The sequence below is a fragment of the Armigeres subalbatus genome, chromosome 2 (genome assembly GCF_024139115.2).
Source record: "Armigeres subalbatus isolate Guangzhou_Male chromosome 2, GZ_Asu_2, whole genome shotgun sequence".
Lineage (NCBI taxonomy): Eukaryota > Metazoa > Arthropoda > Insecta > Diptera > Culicidae > Armigeres > Armigeres subalbatus.
This window is the reverse complement of record NC_085140.1, coordinates 146,957,271-146,979,225: the sequence shown is the minus strand read 5'-3', so window position 1 is coordinate 146,979,225 and position 21,955 is coordinate 146,957,271. Positions and strand designations below refer to the sequence as shown.

The window sequence follows — 21,955 nt, the reverse complement described above, 5'->3', positions numbered from 1 at the left end:
CTGGCAACTCTGCCCGAAATCGCCAGCAACGAACATGCGGTAAACAAACCACCCATCATCAGGGAGGGCCTTCGTTGTTTTTCCATCTCGTGTCTGGCCGGTGGATCACAGTGGCGGTTGAGACAGGTGGGAAAAACTTAACGAAACTCGTAGCTATTCCGATGTCTGCTGCTACCTCCGGGTGCGGCGCGCTCCATCAGAAACAACATTCCAAATCCTGTCAGTTGTGCGCGAACAGTGGAGTACGATCGGTTGGAAAACTGTTTACTCCGGGAAAAGCGCGCGCGTCTGTGCATTTTCGCCCGATTGGCCAGCGCGTGTGTACGGTTGTCCTTTCATGTGGTCGTTTGATAGCATCAGTGGTCTACAGTTTGATCTTGATTGCTGCACGTGGAATATAACAAACGGCAAACTGTACGGACGATATAGTTTCGTGTGATTCATATTGTTTGATTTGAAGTAAAGTAATATCACTGTGTAATAGGGTGACAATGTAATGCCAATTCCATATTTCACGAGCCAGCTATATGAAAAATACAATTTTTAATTTAAGAGATTTGTCCACGATCAAGTTAGGTTGATAATGTGGCAGAATTTATGTATTGAAAGACTAAAAAAACAACATTCATTGCAAGGCATTGATAATAAATCAATAGAAATTTTATCGTGATTTATCAAGATCATTCAATTAGTCAAATAATTTTCCTTTTAAAATGTCAAAGTTTTATATACTTAAGCGAAAATTCAACTTCGTTAACATTTTGCCTCCAATTTTCAACGTACCTACTTTTCTTGTGCATGATTGATCTATGGAATTCGATGGCCACTTCTCTCCCGTCCATACGTTTCACTGTCACCCTATCTCTATCTATCTGGCAGTTGGCTGTCCGTGGCGCGGTCAGTTCAGGGGCAAACTCGGATGTTCGAAAGTGGTTCGGAAATAGTGCTATTGATCCTCCTGTAACTACCGCGTGTGGGAATACCGTCGAATCAACAATTGCGGCTGCGGGGGATTTGTTTGTCGAGAAGTTATTTCGGCGAAATCGGCAATACGAAGTTGTGAATGCGATGAAGTGAATAAAGTGCCCGAGAGGGGAGCTTGAATCAAAAATTCTATCACGATGTGCGGCTCACATGAGCGAAACATAACATTTTAATTTATAATGTAAACAAAATTTTTCTCCAATAAATTCATTTCGCATCGTCGATGAGATGTTGCACGAGGATACAAACCCTGGTTTGTTTTTGTGATCATGTGTTCAGAAGTTCATCATGGAGAATAGCACGGAGGCGGGAGACTGCGTGAAGTAGATGGTGATAGATTTGTTCGTCATTCGTAGTGAAGTGGTGGTCATGTTTATTTTATATTGTGTGATACCGTAGCGGGTTCGTCATGTTTCTGGTGGGTACAATTTGCATACGTGCTTACAGAATGGAAAATCATGAGATTTCAAATGCATTGATTTTAGATTAGTCATGGCTCTCGACGTTACTTGCGAATTCAATCTTTTGAATATCATTACATTGCTATGACGGGGCCCTCCTTAGCCGTGTGGTAAGACGCGCGGCTACAAAGCAAGACCATGCTGAGGGTGGCTGGGTTCGATTCCCGGTGCCGGTCTAGGCAATTTTCGGATTGGAAATTGTCTCGACTTCCCTGGGCATAAAAGTATCATCGTGTTAGCCTCATGATATACGAATGCAAAAATGGTAACCTGGCTTAGAAACCTCGCAGTTAATAACTGTGGAAGTGCTTAATGAACACTAAGCTGCGAGGCGGCTCTGTCCCAGTGTGGGGACGTAATGCCAATAAGAAGAAGAAGAAGAAGAAGAAGAAGCTATGACTGAAATGAAAACTATTCATCAAACGCCTCATAACACGATTATTAGAAAAAGAAAAATGAGTTCGCATTAGATTGGACAAATCATAATAAATTGCTTTATACTCCATCAGTGTATTGTCACAAATTTCGTCAATATTTTAGATTGGATGTGGTTTAGATTTGGATGGGATTTGAATTGAAGTTGGATTGGATTTGGATTGGATTTGAAATTTATTCAGATTGGATTTGAATTGGATTTCGGTTTGATTAGGATTGGATTTGTATTGAATTTGAATTAGATTTGGATTGGATTTTAAAAAGATTTGGATTTGATTTAGATTGGATTCGAATTGTATTAGGATTGGTTTTGGATTGGGTTCGGGGCTTAGATTTAGATTGTATAGGACTTCTTTCTACTTGCCCAAATATCGTATAACAAAAAAAAGTCCGTTGACCTCGTCAGGTTTGTTGTTCTTTAATCATCAAATCATTACTTAGATCCTAGTTCAAAATATGGAATACATTTCTGAGACAAAATAGTAACAAAAATGTGAATTATGATTTGTCTTTTGCGACCCACCACTGAACAGCCCACGACCCCCCTGGGGGTCGCGACCCACAGTTTGGGAACCTCTGATGTAGGCAATTAACTTTGTCCTGCTTCTTCAACTTTGAATGTAGGTTCAAGTTATACTGAAGGTGGTACCTTCGTTTTTTCCAATTCCTATCTACCAAAAATGTAGGCAATTCTTTTTTCGGGAAAAAAAACCTAACACATTATGTTATAATCATGTTATGACGATCATGAAATTTTCTTTCCCCTCAACTTTGCCAGGGAATTTATAACAAAATTATTACAAGTTTTGCTATTTGTAACACATATTGATATAATTGTGATAAAATTTTGTTATGACTAACTGGTCGGGATATGCTCTTAAACATCATGTTTTTTGTGCAAGTCCTGAAGCGACATCTATTGGCATCTGATAATATTCCACATGTGTTCTTTGATCGTCTACGACGAGTGGTTAAAGTGAGGGACGAAAAATATTAACTTGACCAGTGCACTTTCAAAAAGTGATGTGTCTTCTAGTGACATTGAATGAAATTGAAATAAAATATTTTTGTTTTGGCTTTTGTGGCTTGAGTTTACTTATGAGGATTGCGCTTCTTCCGACCGAAACAATCCAAACTGTAGAAGCACGATCCTCTAAGTACTAATTGTTCACCTTCTTTGTTCCACGACAAGGAAAAACACACAAGTCTTCACCGGTGGCTCCCGCATATACTGATTAGGATTGCACTTCTTCTGACCGAATTATCGCGCACTATAGAAGCACGGTCAAACAATCCTTTGTTGCCTTTCTGGTAGTTGATCAACCCAAAAGATTTTCTTGTTTTTAGCCGGTCTGGATTTCCTGGACATCTGGAGCTGTATTTTTTTTTTTGCTTTTTTCAAAGTGTCATTAGGGGAAGTGGTTTTATTGAAAAAGTGAGCTCCAATGCGTATTTATAGAGAAAGGTGGGAATACTTCTCTTTCCCTGTTTTACCGACAAACAAAGTACAGTGTTGACTCAAATTCCGAACATGACTAATATTCCAAACACTGACGTTTTAGCGCGGAAAATCTACGAATTTTAAAGGAAAAAATTAAAAAAAAAACAGAGAGCATCTTTCTACTTTTATAAAACCAAGTTCATGGAGAGGGATCAATTCCACTCGAATATTTAAAAAATGATTTTTGACAGCACTTCAAAAAATTGATTGTGTTCAATAACAACAACAATTTACAAACTTTCGCACGTCGGTAAAGTTGGACTGTATGTTTCTCAGAGAGTCTGTGCGAAAACCGCGTAAATTTATTCGTTTTTGGTTGTGATACATCGGAAATGAAAAAAGGGGATCAAGTCTCCCCGACCTCCCTACAGTAAATTTCTTCTACTTCTACTTCATCCCATGACAATTGTCATCAACATTTTAGCACGAAATTTTTTTCCATCACTTTAAAAAAAGCTGCAAAATTCGGCTGTGGGCACCATTAAGGGTAGTGGGGGTAAAGGCGGGGTAAAGTGGTCAACGGCTTGTTTATCCCATATTTATGGATTTCTCATATTATTTTTCTCTCCGAGATATTTTGATTCATAAAAAAAACTATTTTACAGCTAGATTTTAGCCAATTTCTGCGCGCTTTTTTAAAATGCTAGTTTGATGTAATTTCGCCACTGGGGCATTTAAGCCATGAAAACTCTGAGTTAGTAGTTCTGAACCAAAATATCGTTTGTTTTGGATGGTTTAAGTTTTTTTTCAGAGTTTAAGTGTAATTTGAAAAACATGTCACTATGGGGGTAAATTGGTCAGGTCGTCTGGGGGTAAAGTGAATAATGTTTTGTCAGATTAATGGAGACAAACTAGCTCAATTGTCTACCCAAATCGGTTCGGTTGACAATGGGACCATTGTCTTTCGCGTATACTAAGTATACGTAAAGGCTATAGGATCACTCCAAAACCGAACTTTTGATAGAAGGCTCGGAGACCCATAGTGTTGTATACCAATCGACACAGCTCGACGAATTGAGATGATGTCTGTATGTGTGTGTGTACAAAAAAATGTGAGACACACTTTTTTGTACTTAGCCGTATCCGATATGCTTGCAACAGATTGCATTTGACGCGGAATCCTTCCTATTTTTTTGCTATTGGAAATTGGCTCAATCGGCCATTGCGTTCCGGAGTTATTAAAAAAACAATGATTTTTTCCCCATTTTTCCTTGGAAAAAAAAATCTAAATCGATTTTTGCCTTTCTCGTATACAAAGTATACGTAAAGCCTATTGGATCACTCCAAAACCGAACTTTTGATAGAAGGCTCGGAGACCCACTGTGTTATATACCAATCGACTCAGCTCGACGAATTGAGGTGATGTCTGTATGTGTGTATGTATGTGTGTGTGTGTGTGTGTGTGTGTACAAAAATGTGAGACACACTTTTTGGTACTTGGCATTATTCGATTTGTTCGCAACAAGTTGCAGTCGACGCGGATTGCAGTCTAGTTGTCTAGTTGTTGTGCGTTCCAAAGTTATTGAAAAAACATTGTTTTTTGCCAAGGGTCCCCCCTTGCGAAAAAATTTCAAAAACGAAAATATAAAAACGGCCAATATTTTACTAATGTAAATAATATAGGCGCACAAAACTAGCATTTTTGATATGCCCTCAATTAATCCGAAATTTTTCTCGAGGTCATAACATGATTTTGAACAAGTTTTTCAGATGAATTTCCTGCCGAATCATACCAAAACCAAAAGAACCGGTTGATATTTCACAGAGTAATGGGCAATTGAATTTTGATAAAATATTACACGCCGTATCATTTGGTCCAACTCCGATACGTCTACTTGTCTGTGATTAAACGAAGAGTTTGTACATGACAGGAGATATTTTGAATATTATTAAGAATATGTATTTGGTTTCAAATATTTTGACCAACTTTTTGCTTTATTTACTAGATTATTAACTTCACCCTACCGCAGTGGCTAAAATTGTGTTTTTAGCGCGTCTATTTAATAGTACCGTCGTCGGGGGTGACAATGGGTCAAATGGGGGTGAGAATGGGTTACTGTTTCAACTACACATAATGCTTGTAGAATATATTGAATGCATCTGAGGGTAAGAAGACTAAAATATAAGAGACCTTTTTGAACGATTGAGACCTCCAGACTGCCGGTGAGAGCGATGACCCATTCTCACCCCCGATGGCGGTACCTTTATTATGCAATTTAGCGTAATAGTGTCTTCGGGACATTTTATCAGGAAGTTAATGCGCTTCTTTGGAGGTATTCAGCTTACTGATCAATCCCCCCAAAAGTGAAATTACATTTTTTTTTTCACTTCGCTACATATGTATAAGGTTTGATTCATCATAAAAGTCGTAGCAAAAGTTCTGTTGAAACCTTTGTCAAAGAACGTTCGTAATTCCGTTATTTTTAGATATTTTTTACGTTTTATACTGACAACCCGTTAAAAATGGTTTCCCCATTATCTATTTTTCTTTTTTCATTTCTACGTTTCATGTATGCTCTAGAAAGTTTTAGACGATATTAAATTACGCCGTTTGGTAGCTATTGTGATTTGAAAACTTGAAAAGTAAAAAAGTTATAACAGTTTTATTGTACTTTTTAGTCATATTTGATTTAACTGCAACTTGACAACGGACAAATTGTGGCAGTCAATCTCATACACAACAAAGTACAAGTAATGAACTTTAAATTAAAACCTGAACTGTAGAGTGGTGAGCGAATGTAAGGATTGTTTAATTAAAAACCATTTCCACTATGCAAAGAAGAAACTAATCTTCCATCACAAGAAACTAATGAGCCAATGCACCATGCATCTCCATATGCTTGTATGCTTATACATACGTCAAATATGTTCAACGTTTGTTAGCATAAAAAGCAATTAATCTCCAAAAGTAATTAAATTACGAACTTGTTGTCTTCGACAAAGTTTGTCAGCAGAACTTTTGTTACAACTCTCGCGAAGACATATACCTTGCATGTTGTAGAGTGGAAAAAATATGTTTCATTTTCATTTTTCATCTCACTAGCATTTTAGAATACTTCCAAAAAGCGCATCGACTTACTGAAAAAATGTCTCGAAGATGCCGTTGCGTCAAATCAGATAATAAAGGTACTGTAAAATAAACGCGCTAAAAACACTATTTTAGCCACCGTACACCGCCTGGCCGTTTCACCCCGCTAAAAAAAAAGAATTATTTTGGACTATTTAAATAATCGAAATAACATACACTGGATTTTGTTTTTACGCGATTTATATTTTCTCAATTTTGCACTCATCCTAAATGTTTAACGCACATCAATTGTCATGTGATTTTTCTTTGATTTATCCTGGATTTTTTGAAACATGTTGCGAAGAGTTTGGTGGTAAATTGAAGTCACACGATCAAAAATACGAGCGAAAAAAAATCGCGTAAAAACAAAATCCTGTGTATTTGGATATTTTTTCATTTTTATCACATCAGGCTTTGATACCCGATAAGTTAGACTTTGATACACCTGCATTGAACAATGCAATTTTTTGATAGACGCACTTGATAAACAGCAGCAGTTCTTAGCGTGTCCAATTGACCAATTGGCTCGTTTTTCAGTGGTAAATCGTACAATATCGCTATAGTTGTCAACAAGTTGTGTCCTTTTTTTATGCAGCTTTTTGGAATTTTTTGGACAATTGATTGGAACAATGATGTTTTAGCCTTTCTCGTACAACAAAGTTGTACCGAATAATTCGAAATTTCTCCTGAGGTCAGAACATGATTTTGAACCAGTTTGTAGACACACTTTGTAGAACTTAACGTTGTCCGACTTACTCGCAACAGGTTCGACGAGGAACCCAGTCGATTGTTTGCTATTGAAAATAGGCCAGATCGGACCATGGGATCAGAACCTATGACCAAAAAACTATTGTTTATGCCCATAAAACGCAAAAAATCATGTTGTAGTATTTTTTCACGAGAAAGGCACCAACACTGCTAGGTGGATAAATCAGGTTTTGTTTTGTTTTTTGGTACTTCTAGCCATTGTATAATTTTTGTAGCTAAGTACTGGAAACTTGTTCCATTCAGAGACGAAACACTCTCGGGCTATAGATCTTTTTGATAAAGACAAAAAAATGGATTTGACGAAGAATTCGGTCTCATTGCTTGCTATTAGAAATTGGACTGATCGGCAGCGATGCCAGATCCACGGAAATTTCTGTAGATCTACGGAATTGAGTGCTTTCTACGGATTTACGGATCCGTAGATAAAAACTACGGAAATTTGAAAATTTCTGCGGAAGTCTACGGATTTTTTTACTAGAACACTTTTAGTTTCAATTAATCTGGTTTCAAATTTAGTTTAAGTTGAGTAAACAATATACATATAAGTTCCTGATATATGGGTTTCTATTTAGAGAGAAATACCGTTACAAATATTTATTGAAAGTTATGTCATATTGGTCTTCGAAAGGTCAAGGTGAGAGAAAAATAATTATTTTTTAAATGAAGAAATCAAAAACTCATTGGATTTATTAAATAATGTTTCGAAAACTCTAAAAACAAATGGAAATATTATTATTGCTTCCTCAGTTTATTAATTTCAGACAAAAATAATCCGAGTGGGGCATGTTTTTTTTAAATAATTGTATCGGCTTTATTCAATTTTAAATATGAATATATAACTCACAGACGAAAAATAGGCTATACCAAGCTATACGCATAAAAATCTTAAAGTAGATTTATCCGTAGATGGCGCATTCATACACCCAAACAATTCAAAAACATTACAATCTCTTTTATTTATGGGATGTGTAGATTACTTCTGCATAAGGTGAACTGCATTTTCATGATAGAATTAGAGGCGAAAACATTAGAATTAATAGTTCCAGCTTTTTTTTTTATATAGTAGTGGATTTTAAAAAGCGATGCGTTGATAATTTTTGTTACGATTTGAAGAAAATGGGAAGAAAATCAACGTTGAAGAGAGATCAATTTACACGCTGATACTCGTCCATCCTACTCCTCTCCAACATTATGAAAGCAATCTTGAAAAAACAAATTTCTGGTCGATCATTGACCGATATTACCACTGCCTAAGGTCCAGTAAAGAATCACATTGAAAATAATTCTTGTGTATGATGCATAAAGCTTGTTGCAAATAACTAATTCATTCAGTGAAATCAAACACCCTATACAAATTATTAAATAATACTCTTGCTCTTGTGCTATAATCCAGAAGCTAAGTTTGAACAGCCGTGTGTGCAATCTTTGTGGAAATTGGTATTCACCTTTGACCAGTTGGAAGTCAGTAAAGGAAGGTCCCACTGATTGAAAGCGAAGGAGAAGCACAATTGGTCTTTCGAACCGTATAGTTTCCCAATAGTCCGGTTCGAAGGAGATATTTAGATTGCGCTGCCATAAACGTAAGTAAATTCAAGACTCAAGCGAACCCTGGATTCTTGACTGCACAATTCATAACACAGCTGAAACATTTATTAAACATTTTATTACATATACATCATTGCCTAAAAAAAATATACTGGCGGAGTTCAACTGGGACACAATGGTGCACGTGACCCACTAAACTTAATATTTTTCCTGAAATTTGTTTGTTTACGCCAAAATTGTTCTTTAAAATGATTTTTCGCCAAATTATGTAAATCCTGGACGAAATTCCCATTTGACATTTCAATGTAAATTCATTCGAAAAACCCTCCAGGGATCTCCATTCGGAAGTTTCCTCAGGAATTGTTCTAGAAACTCCTTTGGAAATTCCTTTAGCGATTCTCTCAGAAATTCCTTTAGGAATACTTTTCGAAAATCCACTCAAGTTCTCCTTCGGAAAATCCTTCAATATTTCTTTTGTAAATTCCTCCAAAAATACTTTCGGGGGCTCTCCAGGAGTTCCAAATAATTTTCAAAAAATCCTTCGATAATTCCATTGCACATTCGTCCAGGGATACTTTCGGAAAAGTCCTTGCGATTTTCCAAAAAGTTAATAAAATAATTTTTGAATTAATTCCTGTTGAAATTCTGAAAATATTAATAAGGGATTTTTGGAGGAATTCCTTTAATAATCCTTATAAGAACTTCTGAACTATTTTCCGGAAGAATTCTTTACGGAATTTACCAATGTTGACTTTATAAATTTCCGAAGGAATTTGTGGGAAGTTAGTGAAATTCTAAAGCAACTCTATTAGGAGGTTTCGAAGAAATTTCTGAATATTTGCGAAGGATTTGGAATCTTAAAATGAATTTCTGGAATAGTTTTTGATGGAATATCTAAAGGATTTCTGAAAAAAGAATGTTTTGGATGACTTACCAAATTAATTCATGGATTATTGTTCCCATAGAATTGTTTAAAGTATTTACAAAAAATGTCAAGCAGACTTTCCATAGAATTATGGATACATTTATAAAAAACTAATTAATCCAGGAGTTGCTTCAGAAATTCCTTGAAATTTAATAAATAGAAATTCGGTAATGGATGGATTGTAATCTCGATATTTTGAGGATTTTATTGGTTTGCTATCTTAATTTCAATGTCAAAATAGGGTATTGTTTACTTCCGTACTGGACTAGTTCTGACCTTGTTACTACTGACGCCAAATTACGAATAAACTAATTACGTCAAAATTGTTGGTAAACCAACATTACCACAACTATGGCACCGCCAGCGCTACAGCTTAATAATTTGAAATGTTTGAAAAATAAGAAATCCATAATATTAAACTGATTTTATGTTAAAGTTTTTAACAAAGTTCAATAAATAAAATGCGAAACGGTAGTATCAGCATTGGAAACAGTTACTGACAAAAATATGTATAGCAACTGCCATTACGGCGAGTGTGGAAGTGTGTGTATAGGGCACTATGCCTTGAATCTATTTCTTTTTGGTTTTTCATGAAAGTTAGGATATAACAAGACCAGTAACTATAAATTTTGACAGTTAGTGGTCTTGTTGTTATCTAATTTCTATGCAGTGAGAAAAGTTAGAGATCAGTCGTGTAATGTTCTGTATACTAGGATAGTGGAGGAGCGCCGAAATAGGGCAAGGCAAAATTTTGAGCGAATCTACGGAATTGATGTTGAAGCAATCTGGCATCGCTGCTGATAGGATACTACCTTCTGAAGTTATTGAAAAACCAGAGTTTTGTTCGGAAGATCACCTTTCGACAAGAAAAACGGATTTTTTTTTAATTTTTGTTTTTTACTGTAATGCACATATATGTATAAATTAATACAATAAATATGAATCAATAAAAAAAAAACAACTATTCAAAATGGGTGGGTCACAGAATATCATGAAAATTGGTTGTTTTGTTGTCACAAAATATTAGGCACGATTTTTTTTATTTATGCATTGGGGTGACCATTTCCATGCTAGGGCGGTTCCAAAAGTTAATTTTTTTTTCAATTTTTTCCGGAAATAATTTTTTTTTTTACAAAATTATAACTTTTGAACGACCGAACCGATTGCCAAATTTAAGGTATGGAATGCAAGATAATTAAACATAATTTAGACAAAAAATATGATGGCATTGAAAATTGGAATTGTGCAATTGATGTTTGACTAGAGTGTGTTATACGATTTTTAATTTTTTCTTGAAAATTTGGACTGTTTTACATAACATATTAAAAAATAAAATGGAATGCTTTTAGAGTTTTTGAAATATATTTTTCTGAAGTTATCAAACCCATGGGACTAAACTACCATGTGTCTCCATTGATTATGGTGACTGTAGCATAGTCATATTATCTACACTTATTTCAATTTCCAACTGACAACCATAGTTTCTCAAAGACTTTAATCAAACTTATAGTGCTGTTGGGTATCATAAATTGCCAAAGGGACTTGTAGAATTGTAAATAAAGATGCTAAATGCAAAATCAAGACAAAATTTACAAAACGATCTTTGTAAACAAAGATTAAACGCCGATTTGACGAATCTGATAGCCACACCACACCCCCCCCATGCGAAACAACACTAGTAGTTGAAGGTTACTGCTACCTGTTGATGGTATTGGTTTGCATGGGAGTGCTATCATATTCGTCAAATCGACTTTTGAAGTTTTGTTTACAAAAGCAGGCAAGTCGTTTTGAAAATTTTGTTTCGATAAATTTGCATCATTCACGGACTATACGACACCTCAAATGCAATGTTGCAGGCACCTTAAATAAAACTTAAACGACTTACGGGGAAGGACGAATTTGGTAGGTTTTGTACTATTATTGTCAGGAGGGGTTTCGATGACCAAAGTATATGAAGATTGGCAACAATGACTTTGGAATTAGTCATATGAAAGGTGTAACAGTAGGAATAGTTTTGGTAGAACGTGAAACACAGAAAGAATTAAAATTGTGATATAAACTAGAAAAGGACGAGCCTGTGATAATACACACGACTGTCCCTTTCAAGTCATTTCTGTCAATTGGTAAATAATAGCAAGGTTACAAACCGAAGATTGTCTGTAATGAATAATTTATGTAGAAAGCTAAAATTGATCCGGTACTGGCAAAAGACGTACATGTCACATTGAGTCTTTTTCACAGAAGATGCATTTTTCCAAAAATCTCTAATAAAAAAATAAGAAAGGTAAATTTGTTGATAAACAAAATCCGCAGTTTTAGGAACATTTTTCATCGAAAGTCCTATTCTTTTTTTGGATTCGAACAACATTTTAGATTACTACTCACCCTCTCTAGTAGATTGATGGATAGTAAACTATCCCTTCATGGATCACAATTGTTTATTTAATCATTTAAATGATTTACACTTTACTTACACACGCTGGATATCAAACGGTCCACTTTATTTGCCAAAAGCTAGCCTAGTTTGTTACTTATTTCCGATATTATAATTCGTTCAGATAATAAAACTAGTTTTACTTGTTTTCTAGCATTGCGTCATCCATCGATTCCTATAAATTTCAATTAAATGCAGATCTCAATTGGGTCCTAAAATGAAGAATCGATGTTAGATTTTCTTTCGCGTCAGTTTTTCTTTCGACTCATAAAAAGGAAAGGAACATTACTATGTCTGAAACTCGATTATGCATATGCACAACATGTGATAGATTTAGTTCGAAAAAGTTATTGGAGGGTAGGGGAAGAGGCCCCAAAACGCCCACCGAGGCAAAACGCCTTCTGGGTATTCCCTCAAATTTACCGTATTTGGCATGGCCGAAACAAAACTAGACCTAAAACTATGTAGGTTAGGCGAAAAAAAAAGATAGGAAGGTTGGAAAAACCGAAGTTTCCCACATTTTGATAAAACATCTAACATTTCGGCGAGGCAAAACGCTATAGAGGGACTAACCTACAATGCACCACGCGTCTCCACGCCCTGTCCATACCAGAATGCTGATTCGCCGACGCGTGGTGCTTTGTTCCCAAAGAGCTGCCAGGTAGAAGGCGTTTTGCCTCATGAGTTTTCCGGCAGCGATATATTACCACTGTTTTGAAATGTGAATATTATCAACATGATTGAATTTTTTTTAAACATTTAGAAAGCATCAGTTAGTTATATTATTTAACTGTTGCATGAAGTTAAAATACCCATGAAAATTGTTACGGCTAAGGCATTAAAGCAGTCTTTGCTTATCTAGGGCATATTGCCCCTCCTTCCCCTAACCGCTCCCTTCGGTGGGGTTTGATCCCTCGAAACCAGAACGCTAGACAGGTGCCTTCCCTTCTAAGCTACGAAGGTTAGTAGGGAAAGCATCTGTCTAGCGTACTGGTTTCGTGGGATCAAACCCCACCGAAGGGAGCGGTTACCCTCTAATACCTTTTCCGAACTAAATCTATCACATGTTGTGCATATGCATAATCGAGTTTCAGACATAGTAATTAATTTCCACTCCGGGTGGCTTAATACCCGGAATATAGGCAATTAATTTTGAATGTACCGAAAGGAACATTGTTTAATTTGAAATTTAAAAAATATATGGAGAAGGCTTCCTCGACATTTTCGGTCTTGTTTGAAGTACGGAATAATATGATTTAAACGCACTAGCAAAACACCGCAGGGCACTTGACTCAACCTTTGATAGTTAATACATGGGCCTGACGTTTTGGGCTGATTGATCATTCGTTCTGATATGTTGCCTTTTCAGCAACAGACGTTGCTCAGCCCAAAACAAGTCCTAAAAAGTCTCAAACACAAAAATATAATTTTTACTGACTTATACTATTATCAGAGTTTATATAACATCGGTTCACGTATTCTCGTATACTAATTATACGTAAATGCTATATGATCACTTCAAAACCAAACTTTTGATAGAACCCAGTAAACACAAGATCGTATATCATAGCGAATAAGTGTACAAAGTGGAGGGCATATACATACATTTTGCATGCAGTCAAATGGAGGAATGCGCCTATATCGCCACCATGTATACTTATTCGCTAGCATATGCGACTTTGTGTTGGCTGGGAAGGCTCGGAGACTCATAGTGTTGTATACCAATCGACTCAGCTCGATGAATTGAGGTGATGTCTGTTTTTGTGTATGTATAATGTGTGTGTGTATGTGTGTATGTGTACTGTACAAAACTTTGTAGACACACTTTTTGGAACTTAGCATTGGCCGAATTACTCGCAGCAAGTTCCATTCGATGGGAAATTTTGTCTCATTGGTTGCTATTGAAAATTGGCCAGATTGGACTATGGGATCAGAATTTATGGCCAAAATACTATTTTCTATGCGCAAAACACGCTAAAAACACTCACTTATATTTTTTAGTATATACGCACGAGAAAGGCACCAACACCGATAGGTGAATTAAACTGTTTTTTTTTTTCTATTTTTAGCTTCCTTTCAAAAATTATTAAACATTTTTACCACCTCGTTAAGTTATCTTAGTGGTAATGTTAGCCACCAGCCACCTAATAGCCTATTCAGATTGGGCTATTTATGACTTTGTTAAGTGAGAGGGTATCCAATTATTACGAGGTGTTCAGACTGCAGCAAGATAATATATCTTGACGTTTCCATGTTTCCTCATTTGCACGCTAATACAGGGTAGAATTCAAGGAGAGTTTTAAAATTTAATTTGCGAGATCAAGCATTTGTGTGGCGACAATCGAACATTTTTTTCTGAACAAAGTTTCTACGAAAAAAAAATATAAAAAGGGATTTTTGAAGAATATTTGAAGCTCTCATTAAGGATAATGAGCGAAGCTACATTCATTAGTTGGGTGCGCCGTTCTTCGGGGAATCAGACTATTCCTCAATTTATTTTTAAGTTTTAAAAGTATTTTGATTCTGTACTATGATCGAGAGGAGATTTGATAGAAAAATTTAGATACTTTTGGGAATTCTCACAAATAAATAAAAAAGGACGATTGGACCAATTTTCAAGAAATATTATCGAACTAAAATGTATTTCCACCAGTATCTCCATGTATGAAGGGCAACTCAGCAATTTATTTTTTTTTTCAAAAATGGAAACTGAACCATTGCGTTCTACTCGGCAATCAATGATACAGCTTCTAACAAAATCGAATCGTGTGAATGTGATATAATTTAAACTGGATTTTGGATGAATTAATGCATTACCAATCCATGTTTTATTTAAGGTTATTCTACTTTATATATACATCCCATTCAAATCGTACAGTTGTCCCACGTGAAAAATGATGAAATCCAAAGTATATTAAGCCATTCAAGGAGCAGAATTGAAACAATTTATGAAATCATGTTTATTCATCAAATATATTCGTTTTACAACCATTCCTACGTTTTAAATTGTCTTCCGCATTGGCCCTTGAACTTTGAAAATTTATTCGATTTGTTCTATTAAATCTATAGGTTTAAGTTAAATACTTCATGTTAATTCTAGAAAGCATCTGTTTTTTAAACAATTCATGTTGAATAAGTGGAGAATAAATAATTATCATCATTATTTTTCATCATATAAAATGCTTTCCACAAAACCATCACAATCCGAGTTATTCTTCAGCGCTCAGAAGATTTCCATCGAACATGCATTCGACCCTGCTGCGACAGAAAGAGCATGACTGTCAACTACGAAACGAAATGAAAACAGAGAGAATTTTCTCTCTGGCAAAGAGAGCGTGACGCTTGTCAGTTTTGTTTTGTTGAATTTCTCCCTGCATCCCAGTTAGAACGAAAGCTCTCTCATAATAATTGTTCGTAATAAATTCTTTATGACTCTTTTTAGCGGGTATATTTTTACAGCGCAAAATGTATGGAATATTACGTAAATAATAACATCATAAAGCGTATTTACCCTGAAACGCCAATTATTATGTCATTAATGGCGTAATCTGAATAGGCTATAAGACAATTGCGGATCAATCATGCGCATCCATATTTATTCGCTTTTCTCAAGCACGTGCTTTCAGTTGTAGCCCACAGTATCGAAGTGAGTTTGTTTACCAGCCGATGATTGCTACAACGACTCAAATTGATAGTGTATATGGCTATTGCGTCTAAGTGTTGTAGCCAGTGCTGTGCACCATCACCATCAACACCTTTTAACACCCTGATGTAGACACGCTTATTCTTCTGCATTCCACTCTCTCCTCAATCATCATAGTGGCACAAAGCTGTTTATTGTGACGTGCCTATTGAATTGATCGGATTTGCTTCTTCCATCATTCTCCAAAATATAAAAGAGTGGCACGATACCGGAACATCATTTCACTTGCCTTCGAAAAGATATTCATCACCATCAATTTGCAGTTGTATTGCCATTGGGCCGTGCACACATATAAAGCTAATCGTGTGAAGATTAATGCAAAGCATATAACACATTAGTGCTGTCCAATGAGCAGCTCGAAGTAGCTCGAAGTTGTTCCCGTCCTGCTCGTTCTTTTTTGTCAACAAATGGGTATGAGCAGGACAGGGAGAAACTTCGAGCTACTTCAAGCTCTCATTGGACAGCACTAATATCTTGTGCAGCGGGGATACACATTTTTGCATGTTCTTCATCAGCACGAGCGTCGTTGGATTTGGTTGTCTTGGACGCTCTTTGTGCAATGATGGTTATCCATATAGAAAGAGTATAATTTTAAATTTTCTTTGAATGTACAAAGATATTGCACAGCCCTGGTTGTAGCGCTCGGCTTTGTGTCGCACACCCAAAGGACAATATGTGACGGATTGCCGTTAGGCTCCCACCGGTAGTCAGTGGAAATTTTTGCATATTTTATTAATACTCTATCTCTCTAATGAAAAAAAACACAACATTCCTCCAATGTTCCAGGCATTCCGACGAGAATCTCCAAAGATTTCGGCGGGAATCCTCCAAGCATACCGAAGGGAACTTCATGGGATTTTGAAGGCAATCCACCTTCATTCTGACAGGAATGTTCCAGGGATTCCAAATCCTCCCGGGATGTGGACGGAAAACTTCCAAGGATTCCGACGGGAATATTTCAGCAATTTCAACGGGAATATTGTAGGGACTCCGACAGAAATTCCGACGGAAATATTCCAGAAGTTTGAACAGGAATGTTGCAAGGATTCTGACGGGATTGTTCCAGAAAGTCCGACGGAAAAGTATCACGGAATTCCAATGAGAATCTTCTAGAGACTCTGAATGGAATCCTTCAGGAATTCCAACGGGAATGTTTCAGAGATTCCGTCGGAAATCCTCCACGAATTCCAACTATAATGTTCCAGGGATCTCGTAGGCAATGTGTCAGGGATGTAAAAGCAAATTGGATGTAGAAGGATTCCAAAGCAATCTGTCTAGGGATCCCGAAGCAAATCGACGGGAGGGACTTCGATTCCGAAGGGATGTTAAAGCAAATCATCGAAGAATTTCGAAGCAAATCGTCGAATAATTCCGAAGCAATTCGTCAAGGGATTCCGAAGTAAATCATCGAGGGAGTCCGAACTAAATCTTCGAGGAATTCCGAAGCAAATCATCGATGTATTCCGAAGCGAATCATCGAATGATTTCTAAGTAATTCGGCGAGGGATTCCGAAGCAAATCGTCAAAGGAATTCCGATCATCGAGGGATTCCGAAGCAAATCGCCGTAGTATTCTGAAACAAATCGTCAAGGAATTCCACAGCAAATCTCCGAAACAAATCTTCGTACGATTCCGGAGGAATTCCGTATTAAATCAACAAGAGATTCTGAAGCAAATCCTCCATGGATTATGAAAGGTACCCCAAACAGATTCCCAAGGGTATCCCTCAAAGAATCCGAAAGGAATCCAGTGTGAATTCTCTTGAATTGGAATGTTGGAATGTTTCAATGATTCTGAAAGGAATTCTTCAGAGATACAAAAGAGAATTCTTCTCGGATTCCTCTCGGATTCTGCTGAGAATCCTTGAAGGGAATTGTGAAGATTATCATGCTGCTAGGCAAGCGAAAGTCTGCTGGAAAACTGTCACTCCAGTCCGTGATGGATGACCACATGTCTTTGACTGCTGGTGAAGTACCACGATTGCTTTGATTGATATTTTGGTGGCTCTCCGTTGTTGTTCATATCAAGCTTACTTTGATGCTTTCAAATCAATTAGATATTGCCTTTTCATAATTAACACCAAGTGCAATTTCACTGACACACAGGAATCTTTCTCAAAAATAAAAAACGAGCTCATTTGTCTTCCACTCATTTCATTATGATAGGGTGAATATTGGAGATAACACTTTTGTCTTCAAACTTTTTCAGTAATTTATTATGCTATATGATAAAATTTGATATCACTGCTAACTAACTAACTAATTAACTTTTCAAATCCTACTGAGGATGATTTTTTTTAGGAGAGCTAAGCCACCCCTAGCCCCCCTTATTTACGTCAATGAACATATAGGTTGGTTATGTTTAGGTATATAAACTTGTTAGTTGACATTTTAAACATCTTCCGGTCGCAAAAAAGAAACATGACTAAAGCTTAGTACGTAAGTTTCAAAAGTAAGTACACTGTTGGAAAAAGGTATAGAGACATTCTCGTTTTCCATACTAAATGACTTCGTTGGGAGGTCAATATCTCGATTCTTAGCGATTCGATTGTTTTGATTTTCTGCCAGCAGGCCTCAAATAACTTGAAATTTAATTCAATGAAAGTTACATTTATGTATATATTCCGCGTTTCTGTTTGAAATAATTATTAGACAGGTCTGTTGTATGAATGTTGTTAAAGTGTTGTCTTTATAATTATTTCCAGATTCGGAAATGTATACAATTCACTCAGAGATCGAAAGTTCGAGTTAAAAACAGGTGCCTAGTAAAATTTTAGCCAAATCGAATCGCTGCGAATCAAGATTTTGATCCCCAAACATAATAAAAATGTTTTAAGATCATGGTTGTCTTCTTCTTTTTCTTCTTATTGGCATTACATCTCCACACTAAGACAGAGCCTCCTCGCAGCTTAGTGTTTATTAAGCACTTCAACAGTTATTAACGGCGAGGTTTCTAAGCCAAGTTACCATTTTTGCATTCGTATATCATGAGGCTAACACGACGATACTTTTATGCCCAGGGAAGTCGAGACAATTTCCAATCCGAAAATTGTCTAGACCGGCACCGGGAATCGAACCCAGCCACCCTCAGCATGGTCTTGCTTTGTAGCCGCGCGTCTTACCGCACGGCTAAGGAGGGTCCATCATGCTTGTCTATATACTTATTATACTCCCAACATAATTTGATCTGTCAAATTGAATACAAACAAAATTTGATAAGAAAATTATGTTGAGGTTTTCGTGTAATGTCTTCACTTCTCATAAGACGAGTTCGTACCATCCCAAGTCGAGTCAAGTACGAGACACTGTAGACAGCCTTACTGTTGAGGTCATGAAATCAGCTATGAATTCCATTTTAATAAAAAATAATTAAAATACACATCCATGGAATTTGAAATACATTATATGCGACTCATGACTTACCGGGGATCTTTTTATTTTACTTCTGCTAAATTCATGCGCCATTGATTGGAAAACATTGCACACTGCACCAAAAACCTACTTTTTAATAATGCCTTTTCATTTAAAAAAAAATGGGCATGTTATTTGAAAAAAATAATAAACACTTTCTGACCAATAATGCAACGATGCGATGCTTATTCTGATAAAAAGGCCTATTTTTTCGTTCTAATCAAAATCAATTTTGATATCGTGTAAACCTTATCTGTTCGCAGGTGAAACTATGATGAAAGATAAAACTATTTGTGACGATAAACCAGTGTTTATGCGTAGCTCAATGACGTATTCTCAATTTATTACCTCGAAACAAAACACATGATTGTTAGTATGATAAAGTTTGCTTTTGACGACATAGTCGCGAAACACTTAAATTCGAAATGAAATGAACGTGATGTTGTTTTTATTCCTGACTGACTTTATTCAGCTTGCTCTTTCGAGGGCAGTACCAAAACATTTGGTATTTGAATTTCTTGAAAATCTTCAAGTCACAAGTCTTAAAACATGTTAGTACTATTCCATTTATGCCACTTATTAAAAGGATTAGTAATTATAGCTCTTTTTTTTGATCTTCAATTATCAACAAGGCAATTTTTTGTTTATGTACTTAAAAAATATCTCTTGTGTTTCGTTTATATTTATTTTGAAACATTTTCAGCATAGGATGATTGTTCTCATTTCCATCTCACTGAACATTTAGTCATTTCAACGCGAAAGAATGGATGACTGCACCAGTCTCGTCGCTTCTTTCCAAGTCCAAATTTAAAAAAAAAGGAAACAAATTGAATTCCTTTCCTTTGCTTTGTTTTTGAACAGAAGCTATACGATGAAGTCCAGCAGCAATTCAAACAAATACTTTTTAAGGAATTCTATCGTAAAGAACACATTCATTAGTATTCAGCTAACTAATTCTCCTTTTTCTTTTACGGCTCTACTTTCCAACTGGAACTTGGCCTGCTTTTCAACTATGCTCGCCATTCCATGAGTATGTATCTTGTGTGGCAAGTAGAATGGATACATTATGCCCAAAAAGTCGATAAAGTTTCCCACCCAAAAACATACTGGACCAAACCAAGAATCGAATTCGCAATCTCCGGATTGGCAATACCACGCCTTTGCTCGCAAGGCTAACGTGAAACCCTTATTAGCTAAATAATTAATTCCCTTAAAAATGACTTTCTGAGAAGAGCGGATAACACAGTTTCCGGATTTTTTTTCTTCTGTGTATAATTACCTTAAAAAAAAGTTTTTAACGAATTCGACACTTGAAACTACCATCAAAGTATTGCCATACCGATGTTGTATAGTTGCGAAGCACTCACTATTGCTCTTGACGAAACCATCGTCGTCGCGGAGGTCGAAAACAAACCAATCGAAATCGCAGCTGCTGCGCGCGTGGGAGCAAAAGCTAATTCCAATTAAAAGTTGATTGCATTAGTTTCTCATTCTTTCTTCATCCTACCATATACCTGAATGGAACTTGGTACCTTGCCGGGCGGTGACGGTGCAGGCTGACGCACTCATCCGCGCACTTTGGTTCATCATTCCCATCCATGGTCGTCAAGGATTGTCGTCGTTCGCTGTCAGTTCATTTTCACTGGCGAAAAGCCCGAGCCGATGCGATGTCAACGAATCAAAAGTTTGAGGTAGGAAAAATGACATTTGCCTGACGGTACATGGCGTCCTCGTCGTCGTCACCGATGTCGTACCCTCAGAGCGGCTACGATTGCAAAAATTAGAGCACTACTTTGGTGCTTTTGCCATGTAGGGGAAGATGTACCAAAATACAATCGAGAGAAAGCAGTGAAACCTCCTGTTGATCTTAACTGTATATTACATACACCCGAGAAAAGTATTCAAAGCGTTATTTATTCAATCTGTTAAATATTTTTGTTTTGTATTATCTCGAAATCAAAGGGGTAGCCGTTTTCCATTAGGTACAGCTTTCCACACAATGAACACAAACATGTGTAGTGCATATTGTCGCATTTTCCTCCGTAGCGAACAAGACTAAGCTCAAGTGATGATAGGTGCTGTTTTATGACGTCACGATCAGCGGGATATATTAGCAAGTCCTGCTGATTTCTTATAAGCCAATCCATTTGTGATGCGATGGCATGAGGTGTTGCTGTTGTTGATGCGTCACGTGCTCCGTGGGCTAAAAGGTTTATCCTCGTCGCTGTTGGAGGTCACAATGACGCAAATCGCCGCCTCTTTCCCTATTGTTCCATTGGAACAGGTGTATGTTTACAGCAATTGATATAGGTTAGGTATTTGAGGAATGTGTATAAAGTAGGTGTTTAAGCTTGTTTAATTGATTCAGTTCCGTGATCGACCCGACCCACCAGTGATTATAAATCGACGCAATTAAATCTGCTTTTGTGTCTTTCTCGTGCACTAAATCTATACGTATAGCCAGTAACATTGCTTCAAACCCTATTTTTTTATAGAAGGCCCAGAGAATCATCGTGTTATATACCAATGGACTCATCTCGACGAATTGAGGTGATGTTTTATGTGCGTACGATTCCCGCCTTCGAAAACAAAAAAATCTAAATCGCATAATACTGCTTAGCATAATGCTTAATCAATAAATAATCATACCCTCTTCGCATTTTCTGGGTAAATTTATACTCCATAAGAATGCACGTTACGCTTTAGTGTCTTGTTTTGAAAA

At 36.6% G+C, this 21,955-nt stretch overlaps 1 protein-coding gene across 3 annotated transcripts in view; it reads left to right on the top strand.

Annotated features, from left to right (window-relative positions):
• Positions 1–273: 273 nt before the first annotated feature.
• Positions 274–21,955, top strand: part of LOC134215247 (regulator of G-protein signaling 17) — a 106,070-nt gene continuing 84,388 nt past the window's right edge. Inside the window, exon 1 of one of the 3 annotated variants that reach the window (XM_062694467.1) lies at positions 274–464. The gene's annotated coding sequence lies outside the window, so the exon portion shown is untranslated. Of the gene's footprint in view, positions 465–954; positions 1,315–21,955 lie in introns of those variants that run through there. The other 2 variants (XM_062694466.1, XM_062694468.1) reach the window with 2 other exon arrangements.